The sequence below is a fragment of the Polypterus senegalus genome, unplaced genomic scaffold, assembly GCF_016835505.1.
Source record: "Polypterus senegalus isolate Bchr_013 unplaced genomic scaffold, ASM1683550v1 scaffold_3541, whole genome shotgun sequence".
Lineage (NCBI taxonomy): Eukaryota > Metazoa > Chordata > Cladistia > Polypteriformes > Polypteridae > Polypterus > Polypterus senegalus.
The window spans coordinates 11,832-22,823 of NW_024385440.1; the positions used below are offsets into that span (position 1 = coordinate 11,832).

The 10,992-nt window shown below is 35.9% G+C and overlaps 1 long non-coding RNA gene across 1 annotated transcript; it reads right to left on the reverse strand.

The window, feature by feature from the left end:
* Window positions 1-7,210: 7,210 nt before the first annotated feature.
* On the reverse strand, window positions 7,211-8,322 carry LOC120522299. Its single transcript, XR_005632347.1, has 3 exons — window positions 8,168-8,322; window positions 7,998-8,001; window positions 7,211-7,256 (listed from the first exon to the last, which is right to left on the reverse strand). It is a non-coding gene; the product is annotated as an uncharacterized LOC120522299 (long non-coding RNA).
* Between the last annotated feature and the right edge of the window lie 2,670 nt (window positions 8,323-10,992).

The window sequence follows — 10,992 nt, forward strand, 5'->3', positions numbered from 1 at the left end:
TTATTACATTGTGTCAATACCTACTGGATTTTTGTTTTGTTAGATTTTATATTTGATAATTCTGTGGTTTATCTGGTTGCAAATGATAACCTTCTCCAGCTGAAACCTTTCCACAATGTGTATAAATAGACTGCTTCTTTGTACCAGGTTTACCTGGATTATCCTGTTTGTCATACTTCATCCAGTGGCATCGATATTCCAATACATGCAAACAGAATTTCTCAAATTTCGGCTTCACACCTCTAAGCCACCATCGATATTGTATCAGCACCTGGATATTCTCCGTCATTCTCGTTGGAAATACATTCACAGTGGGTCTATAAGGTCGAATAGCTGACAAAATCTGTTTGGTCTACTGTTCCTCAACCTTTATAGAGATAAGGATGAACTGCTGACCACAGTGTGCTAGCGAACCTGTCGAGGTTGACTACCACAACAGCTGGGGAAAAACAAACTTGCCTTTGGGCTATTTAAGGTTCAATCACTCACCAGTAACAGTCCTCTACTTTATGATCTGCTAAATGACCATAAGTCTGACTGAGACCTGACAACAACCCAATGATGTTTCACAGTGTAATCAAGCTGTTTCTCTGGGTTTGTTTACATCTGCCTACCCCAAGACTCTGGTCAGTGTGGTGATCTCACGATACTGTACAATGACAGGTGGAGAGTATCCTCTCAAACTATGCTTCACTATGCCTCATTTGAGTCCAATATCGTATAAATCAATAGATCTACTATACTCACTATACTTACTCGACCACCCAAGCTGAATAAGGACTTTTTAAATGTGAGTTTGCAAATTCCCTTGTGTTCTATGTCCCCTAATGATATTTTGCTGGGCGATTTTTAATATACATACAGACAGTGTTACTAACACTTTTGCAAGGGATTTTATATCATGTCTCAATAGTATTTGTCTGCAGCAATTTACAAATTTTCCTACTCACTCTAAAGGCCATACTCTGGTGTTACTTCCTATAAGTGTACAGCATCTGACCTGCCCATATTTGACCACAAACTGGTGTCCTTTAATGTCAACTTAATAGGATATAAATCAAACCCACTTCATGCTATTTCAGAACATTAAGAATATTGATTTAACTGACTTCTCCAATGGAGCTAACAGCCTAGCAGTGACAATTTATTTACCCCAGATGAGCTGGTATCCCACTACAATGATGGACTATACAGTCTTTTAAAGAACGTTTCTCCTTTGACAATCCAGACTGTCTATTTTGCCCACTCTGCCCACTGGTTTACCTTGGATTTACGCCAACAGAAAGCTAAAGGTCTCTGCTTAGAATGTCTTTATACAAAGATGGGACTTCATGTTCATCATACATATTCTTATGTAAAAGATGTATTATTATAAGGATGTTCTCTCTTCTGCAAAAACTACATATTATGCAACAGTTACTAGGTCCAGTGACGAGAATACTAGGGCTTTATTTTCTATTGTTAATAGGACTCTATGACCACATGACAATCTTCCATTTGTACAGTATTCTCCTGCACTGATCAATGTAACTCTTTATTGACCTTTTTTAATACTAAGGTTGGAAATATGCACCAGCAGTCTCTAGAAAATCCTGCACATTGAACATTTTATGTTGCTCCTCTTCTTTTTTTCTAGTTTTTAAACTCCCAACTATGGAGGAAATATCTGGTATTGTTAGAAAATCTAAACCCTCTACTTGTCAGTTGGATCCACTTCCTACTCATGTGGTTAAATCTGGTTTGTCTTCTCTTTCTTCTTTAATAACTATCATACAATCTTCACTTATTTATTTATCTTTAAAAATGGCTGCAATAACTCCAAGAAATCTGGTGTAACCTAATTAATTATTTTACGGTTTCAAATTTACCATTCCTTTCAAAAACACTTAAAAAACTGTTGCTATGCAGGTATACTCTTACCTTATTGACAACCATTTGTTTCAACACCTTCAGTCTAGTTTATGCCTGTTTCACAGTATAGAGACAACCCTGGTCAAAAATCAACAATGATCTGCTGAAGGCAGCTGACTCTGGGCTGTTAACCATACTTGTGCTCCTTGAACTGAGCTCTGCCTTTGACACATGATATTCTCCTACAGAGATTAGAATCAATTGGTATCACTGGCACACCAAATGCCTTGTTTAAATCTTGCCTCTTGGATCTTATTCAGTTTATACAGTTAAATTTCAGATCATAACTTTGCCTCGTTGTTAGTGGTGTACCCCAGGGCTCCATTTTAGACCCCCTATTTATAATTTCTCTTGGTTATATGTTCTAGAAATCTGATAATCATTTCCACTGTTATGCTGATGACCCTCAGCCGTGTCTGTATACTAAGGCTTACTCCACACTTGCACCCTCTTCCAACTCTAAATGCTTGCTGAAAGTTAAATCATGGTTGTCTACTAACTTTCACAAATTAAACAGTGATAAAATAAAGGTTCTTCTGGTAGGAACTAAAACTGTTTTGGGCAAATGTGACAATATTTCTCTGACCATTGATAATTCCCAAATCTCTTCTTCCTCTCAAGTTAACAGTTTAGGTGTCATTCTAGATAGTACCTTAAAATTTGAAGCACATAATATCACTTGGTCTGCATATTTCCATCTATGTAATATTAGTCATCTGTACTTGTTTCTTACAGCTAATAGCACTGCTATTCTTGTACATGCTCTGGTTATTATCTCTTAATTATTACTTTAATTTTATCCTCTCTGGTCTTCCTCAAAAATTCCTCTAAAAACTCTAACTAGTTCAAATGCTGCTGCAATTGTATCATTACCAGAACCCTTTCCAGAGAACACACTACTTCTGTCCTTCACTAACTTCACTGGCTCCTTGTTAAACGCATTGATGTTAAGATTTAGCTTTTTACATGCAAGACCATTTGCAAATTTGGCACCTCCATATCCCTCTGCTCTTTTTAATATCTTCTACTTCTTCCCATATTCTTAGATAGTCCTGCTCTATTAATTTTATTATACCTGCTGCCACCTGACTACTAAGGGGTATGGGGCTTTCAGCGAAGTGGCACCTCTACTCTGGAATTCATTCCCACAAGACATCTGTATCATTAACTTTCTTCCTACTCTTAAATCCCATCCTTAAAATTAATCTCTTTAAGCTTGCTTATTTTGTTTGATATAAATTTTAGTTGATATATTTACTTTAAATGTTGTATTAACACTGGTTTAATTGTAGCTGTAATATTTTTATTTTATATTGTGATAATTGTTATTAATGTGCTTTGTAAAGTATCTTTGAATGCTTTCAAAATAAATAAAGTTGTCAATTAATCTTAACAATTCAAATATATGACATATATGCTTTCATCACAGTTTTTCTACAAAACCTAACAAATTACACAAATTTAGCATCTGCATATTTGTATTCAGCAAGATAGTATGCTATTTTGACAATATTCCTAAATGCATATTTCCACATGTGTTTTCTGTTAACACAGTACACGTATTAATAAGGAAATGTCCTTTGTGCTTCGAAACATTGAAACACTAAATAGTTTGTGTCTTGGTATCAATAAATGGAGCGGATTATTTCATCACCATTGTAGACAAGCCAAATAGCCACTTTGTTAGAAACTTGCCTTTGCTTGCTACAACTTAGGGTTGGGTGATAAAATTATTTAAATTTTTGATCAGAGAAAAACACTTGATGAAAACAATGATAAATGTGGGCTATAATAAATCAATAAAACTTGTTTTTCCCACATTAAGTTTTAAAAGACAATGTGTTTTGATGCCAGTACAACCACCAATCACTATGCACTTTGCAAATTTGCCCATCCCCACAAAGAAGCTATGTTGTAAACATTAGCAACATGGCCGATTGTTTGGGAAATATGTCGTGCAACGAGGACATCCTGGTAAGTGAAGCTGAGAAGGAAAATTTCTTAACTGCTCAGGTAGAGATAATACCAAAGAAAGGCACATGTTTTGGAAGTGGTTTTGCTAACTCAAAATCAAAGCACAAATAAAGCCAGCATAAAAGACAGGTCCCAACAAAGACTATTACAATAAACCTATTCCACCACCTTAAAAAATTCCACCCAGTCGAATTTTCTGAATGTCAAAAAGAACCCTTGAGTGATGTGGCTAGCAAGCCTTTGAGCAGCAGTACTGCTCCTAAACAGCAATCAACTGTGTCGTCATTTGTCACTATGACCTTAAATAGTAGAAAATCAAAAAAGCATCAGAACATAACAAATGTGGCCACTTACTTCATGGTGAGGGACATGATGCCAGTGAGTGTTGTCAAAAAAGAAGGCTTCAAGAAACCTCTGAAAAAAATCTACCTGAGGTTTAAACTCCCTGGCCAAAAACATTTTTCTCCAGATGGTGTTTCCATAGCTTTACAATGAATGGTGCGTGAAGTTAGAAGCTGCATACTTCTCCAATATGACAGACTTATGGCTGAGTCAGACATCAGAAGCCTTACGCAAGTCTTACTATCCACTATAGTGATACGGAATGGAGTTTACAGCACAAACTTCTGCACATTGCATATTTTACTGTGGATAACACAGCAGAAATGGTGCACAATGGCACTCAAGGATGCCCTGCCATCCTGGGGGCTTAGAGAGGACCACAGGGCATGTATTACTACAGACAACAGAGTGAACATTGTCAAAGCTGAAATATTGGACTTGCATTTAGTGCTTCAGACATAGATTGTACCTAGCAATTGGCAAGTTAATTAATTTAGCATTGTGAATCTACTTTGCACTGTGTTGCTTATATTACATTTTTAATACTAACAGTACAATATACTACAAATGAGTTGCTTATACTACTAGGCTAATTGTTCATTAATAATACATGAATATACTGTTCTTTTATCAATACAGCAAGAGCTGGAAGAGATGATAGAAATGAAAGAGCTATAGGTACTTGTAAAAAAGTGGCCAGCGCATTTTCTTTTTCATGGAAAACAAAAGCAGAGATACCTGGCAGAAGCTCAAGGGGACTTTAATCTGCCCAAATATAAACTGGTAACAATATCCAACAAGATAGGGGTCCCATCAAAGAATGGTAGGGAGAGAGATTGCTGGAGCAGGAGAAGGCCATTGCAAAGGTACCATCTGCTAACCAAAACATTCTCAAGTCAGTCCACGAGGCACTAAATTCACTGGTTAGTATCACTGGTACTGTCAGGGGAATCATTTTGTCACCTACCTGCTCAGTAAAGAGGTCCTACTGCCAGGTGATAAGGAAAAAGAACTCACAAAGAACATTAAAACTATGGTAATCAGTTACTTAAATGACAACTATGATGACACTGCTATTGATGACCTTCTAGGCATATCGTCCCTCTTTAATCCATATTTCAAAACATACTAAAAAAATCTCATCGGCTTATTAACATTTCTTATTTTAACTTATTTATTCAGAATATATTAGGATAGATACTCTTTAAAAACAGAAATGTTAGTATGAAACTATATCATGATAATTATCGAAAATTGATCAGTAAAAAAATGTATTTTTCATATCACCCAGCACTACTACAGCTGTTGTTAGTGCTGCAAGTGTACAGATTCCCACAGTCATACATGGGAAGTTGTGAACATGTTCAAGGTTTCCCCCTTCACCTTGAACCATATATGCCAGACAGAAAGGAATACAAACTTGGACATCTGTAGATGGGCTCATTACAATCAGAAAATGAATGTGAAGTGTCAGTTACTTAATTGTGATTATGTAGGATTACTGCATTAAAAACAACTAATGTTGCCATCATTTAATCTCCTGTAACAAATTTGTGACACTAAAAGTTAAATTATTGTAACTTACATCAGATTGGTCATATCCTTGCACCCTCAGGGCATGTATAAATCCATTCCTGAACTAACAGAATAATGAGATAAAAGTGTCAATAATGGAAGCCTGTGTGTATGTGTAGGTACATCTGTGTGATTTACCTTTTTATTTTAGTAATTTTTTTAATAATAAGCACAATTCTCACACTTGCACGCTGAATTTCTCCTGCCTCAACCACAATGCATTTTCAAACATGACTTCTGTAGCTTTTCGTTTTGACATGCATTGATGCAGCGCAGTATCATCACCACTGTGAGTCATTTTTATATTTAGTTTATTCTCACATTTATCTCACATATTACAGAGCATTCCACAGTAATTTGTCTACCTGCAGTCATGCATGAGGGTAGTACAGACTTGGATACTCAGTACTACTGATACCACAATAAAAGCTAGTACTGTTACTTTTTCATAATTTTGTATCAACTTGGTAATGAAGCATATATTTGTGTGAGATCCTAAACTCAAAATGAAAGTGGGTATAAGAACTGGTAAGGGGCTAAGTCTAGACAGCCTTACTCTTGAATTCTGTACTGCATTGAGCATTCAATTGCCTAAACATACCATCCCCTAGAAATCACAGATGCATAGTTTGTTATCTTCAGGTGCCAACCTGCAAACAAACACACACTTATTTTTATATGTCGTTATTTTACAGACTGTAAAAGAATGTGTCATCCTAGCTTAGAAATGCAACAAAAATATTTAGATTAAGGATGCTAAAATCCAAGAAATTCAGTAAACGATTTGTATAAAGAATAAGAAACATGTAGAGGTCTACACATAATTCTAAACTCAAGGTTAAATTACAGCAGCTCAAAAGTGGCAGATTTAATATTCAGCATATTTTTATGTATTCTGCAGAGTACTTAAGGGATACCAAGAATACTCCAATCAGTTATTCCACATTTTATGCTTATGTAGCTGTTTAATGCTTAAATGTTGGGAGGGGGGATTCAAATATGCAGCATGCAACATCCTGTTTTCATTTAGGATGCTGTACTTTTTAACCCATTTTTGTCCTCTCACTGTGTACTTTATCTTGGGTGCTCCATGCTGGGAGCAGCACAACAATAGACGTGAAGGGGGCTATAAAGCAGCTAGTGACATGCATCTACTTCTTCTGATTTGCCTCATTTTAGGTTTGAATAAGAGAATAGATTAAAAAATAAACCTGAACTAGAAAAACTCTATTTAAGCAATAAACACTATGTCAGTTCTTATTTTATACACGTTTCACCTCTTTTTATAGCTCATGATAAGAAGTGAGTGAGCTGGGTAAGGGATAGCTACATGTAACAAATATTTATCATTGGAAAATCTAATCCACAATGAGAAAAAATACTCATCACCCATAATTGATTTGTAAGACTGGCATTTAATTAGAAAAAGAAGCAATACTGAAATCTTGCTTTCTCTGTAAAAAAAAAAAAAAAAAAAAAATTGTGGTTTGACAGTGCTGGGCTTAGCTCTAGACCTCTTTTTTATTCTTAAACAGTTTTCACCTTTAAATTGGCAAAAAGTTTAAATTTATTCACATCCTTAATTTAGACAAGGACTACAGTTTTAGTTCAGGTTAAAAATCAATATTTGCATCATATCTTAAAATTAAAAACTACCCAAATTATACTGAGATAAAATAATGTATTCTATTAGTTGGTCAGAGGTCCCACAGACTCCACGTTAATGTAAATATTTAGACCAAACTTCTTGTTCTCATCTCAAGAGGCAAAGTCAGATGTTATTTTAAAATCATGATTTATCTATAAAATGGGATGCTCTATGTAAATTATATGTGCTTTTCATGATAATGCAAGTATCAAAACAAAGTTCCATAAGTTTGATTGTGCATACACATAATTGTTTCCTCAATCCTGAACTCAAGTCTGCTTTAAAAAAAAAACATTAGCATGCTCCTTGTACAAGCTATGATAGAGTGTAAAACTAGGTACAACATGATAAAGTGGTGTCTTCTGTGTTGATTCTACTCAAGTGTACTAGACTTACCAAACCTGCTTAATCCAATTCAGATCTAAAGAAGAGCCAGAGTCAATGTTGGCAGCAAAACATGACTAGGTACAGGAGTTGAACCAAGGAAGCTTGATCCTTAAGAAACCATTGCATTTTAATATGAAAGACTTCAGAATTTCAGGCTTACCATTCTGACAAAAGAAATAATCAAAATAAACCACAGCATACCCAGTAATAGTAAAAACCATATGTTATAGTGTATGTTTGAAAATACTGCATAAACTAAAGCTTTATTAAAACATTTAAGGGTATTCATACCTTTTAAAGGATAAAGAAAGAAAGATTAGCATTGATTACCTGTTTCTTTGTGGAGAAATGATTGACCTGCTTATTTTTTTCAAGGGAACGTTTTATACTTTTTCCGACATTCAGCTTTCTTCCACGATACATTGCACCATTCAGCTGAGATACAGCCATTGAGATATGGTTTTCAGTGGGCACCTCAATAAAGGCAAAGCTATAGACAAATAAAAAAGGCTTTGTAGCAAACAGAACATTTAATTTATGTAATTACAAAGTAGTTTTTTTGTAATTCTTTTTATTAGAACATACCAAGCATTTATGTTACATGGGCAAAATTTTGTGCTTTTTCTAAAGTGTTTTAAGATTTTTATCACCATTATGATTCCATTCTGCTTTTCCAGCTGTTCTGGTTATTACTCTACTATTTACTAATCAGTGGGTCAGACACAGAAGTGGTTTCAGTCTTTCATCATTCAGTGTCCTTTGCTTGGGTGTTTGCTCTGCTCATTTTTAATTAAGGCAATAAACTACACAGAACAAAGAAAATTAAAATGAAAACTACAACAGACAGTTAAGCATTTAAAACTAGAGCAAAATGCAAATATTTCTAAATGTATTATACAGTCATATGAAAAAGTTTGGGAACCCCTCTCAGCCTGCATAATAATTTACTTTCAACAAAAAAGATAACAGTGGTATGTGTTTCATTTCCTAGGAACATCCGAGTACTGGGGTGTTTTCCGAACAAAGATTTTTAGTGAAGCATTATTTAGTTGTATGACATCAAATCAAATGTGAAAAACTGGCTGTGCAAAAATTTGAGTACCCTTGTAATTTTGCCGATTTGAATGCATGTAACTGCTCAATACTGATTACTTGCAACTTGGTTGGATTAGCTCATTAAACCTTGAACTTCATAGACAGGTGTGTCCAATCATGAGAAAAGGTATTTAAGGAGGTCAATTGCAAGTTGTGCTTTCCTTTGGCTCTCCTCTGAAGAGTGATAGCATGGGATCCTCAAAGCAACTCTCAAAAGATCTGAAAACAAAGGTGTTCAGTATCATGGTTTAAGGGAAGGCTACAAAAAGCTACCTCAGAGATTTAAACCGTCAGTTTCAACTGTAAGGAATGTAATCAGGAAATGTAAGGCCACAGACACAGTTGCCGTTATACCCAGGTCTGGCTGGCCAAGAAACAAAGGAGCGGCAGATGCGCAGGATTGTGAAAGTGTTACAGACAACCCACAGATCACCTTCAAAGACCTGCAAGAACATCTTGCTGCAGATGGTGCATTTGTACATCGTTCTACAATTCAGTACAATTTGCACAAAGAACATCTGTATGGCAGGGTGAAGAGAAAGAAGCCCTTTCTACACTCACGCCACAAACAGAGTCACTTGTTGAATGCAAATGCTTATTTAGACAAGCCAAATTCATTTTGGAACAAAGTGCTTTGGACTGATGAGAAAAATTGAGTCATCTGGTCATAACAAAAAGCGCTTTGCATGGCGGAAAAAGAACACCTCATTCCAAGAAAAACACGTGCTACCTACTGTCAAATTTGGTGGAGGTTCCATCATGCTGTGGGGCTGTGTGGCTAGTTCAGGGACTGGGGCTGTTGTGATGCGAGATTTTACATATAACTTGATAAATATTTTGTATGTCTTTATTTGTAATTTAGATAAAGCAATGTAATTGCTTATGACAGAGTTGGGACAGGATGTGTCTTAAACCAGTTTGGCGAGTATTTCTCTGCTAAAGTCTTTAAACCACCCACAAGGAAGCCAGGATGTTTAACATATGGTTTGGGGGCAGGTGTTAAGATGTTCTATTTCCTCCATTGGTCTGAGGTATGGCTGTTTGGAATTGACTTGTCTCAGAGGCCTTTAAGTACTATGATGTCCTATTGGCTGTAGGGGTTGGCCAGAAAACCCATAAATTTGCTTGCTTTTTCTCACTCTCTCATACTAAAATCTGAAAGAAGCATCTCTTGCTAACCTGTGATGATGAAGAAGTATCTCTCTCTCTCTCTCTTACTGATCTGACCATCACACCATGAATTGAAGACGACACAATGAAGAGCACAGCTTCAGCCATGTTGAACAGGCTTGAGGCCTGCTCTAAAGAAAGCTGAACATTAATGATGCTTTAACTAGAGACATTTTAAGTAACTACAAGTCTGTATGCTGCAGATCACCATTTAATCAGGTTGTATGGTTGCCAATATTCAAATGTACTTTGCATATCGTTACTATATATGAATATTATCAATAATACATAATTTTGTGTGTAACTAAACTCCCGTTTGTCTTTTTACTACATCTAATTGCCTGAAGTTTATATTATATATATATATATATATATATACACACACACACACACGAGGTGTGGCAGAAAAGTAATGAGACTGGCAACACTGCGCTGTTGTCCTTGATAGAGCATGTGTATCAGTACCCTCCCATAGCTCAATGCGAGTTTCAACTCCTTCCGTTAACTACGTGATTTTTGTGACTGCTATTAGCGAAGTTGTGTTTTTGGTTGTGCGTCACGCAAAATGGAACAGCGGAATTTGGAGCAACGTTGTGCCATTAGATAGATAGATAGATAGATAGATAAACGGCAAGTGTGACGTTTGAAGAGTTAAAACAGGCCTATGGGGAACATTGTTTATCCCGAGCTCAAGTTTTTCAGGAGGCCTTCAACTTCAAAACCAATGAAAACATTGAACGTGTGAACACTCTTGTGAGATCAGACCGTTGTTTAACATTAAGAATGTTGAGTGAACAATTAAATTTGAACAGATTTACCGTTCATCAAATTTTGACTGAACATTTGCACATGCGAAAGGTCTGTGCTAAAATGGTGCCGAAAAACCTCAC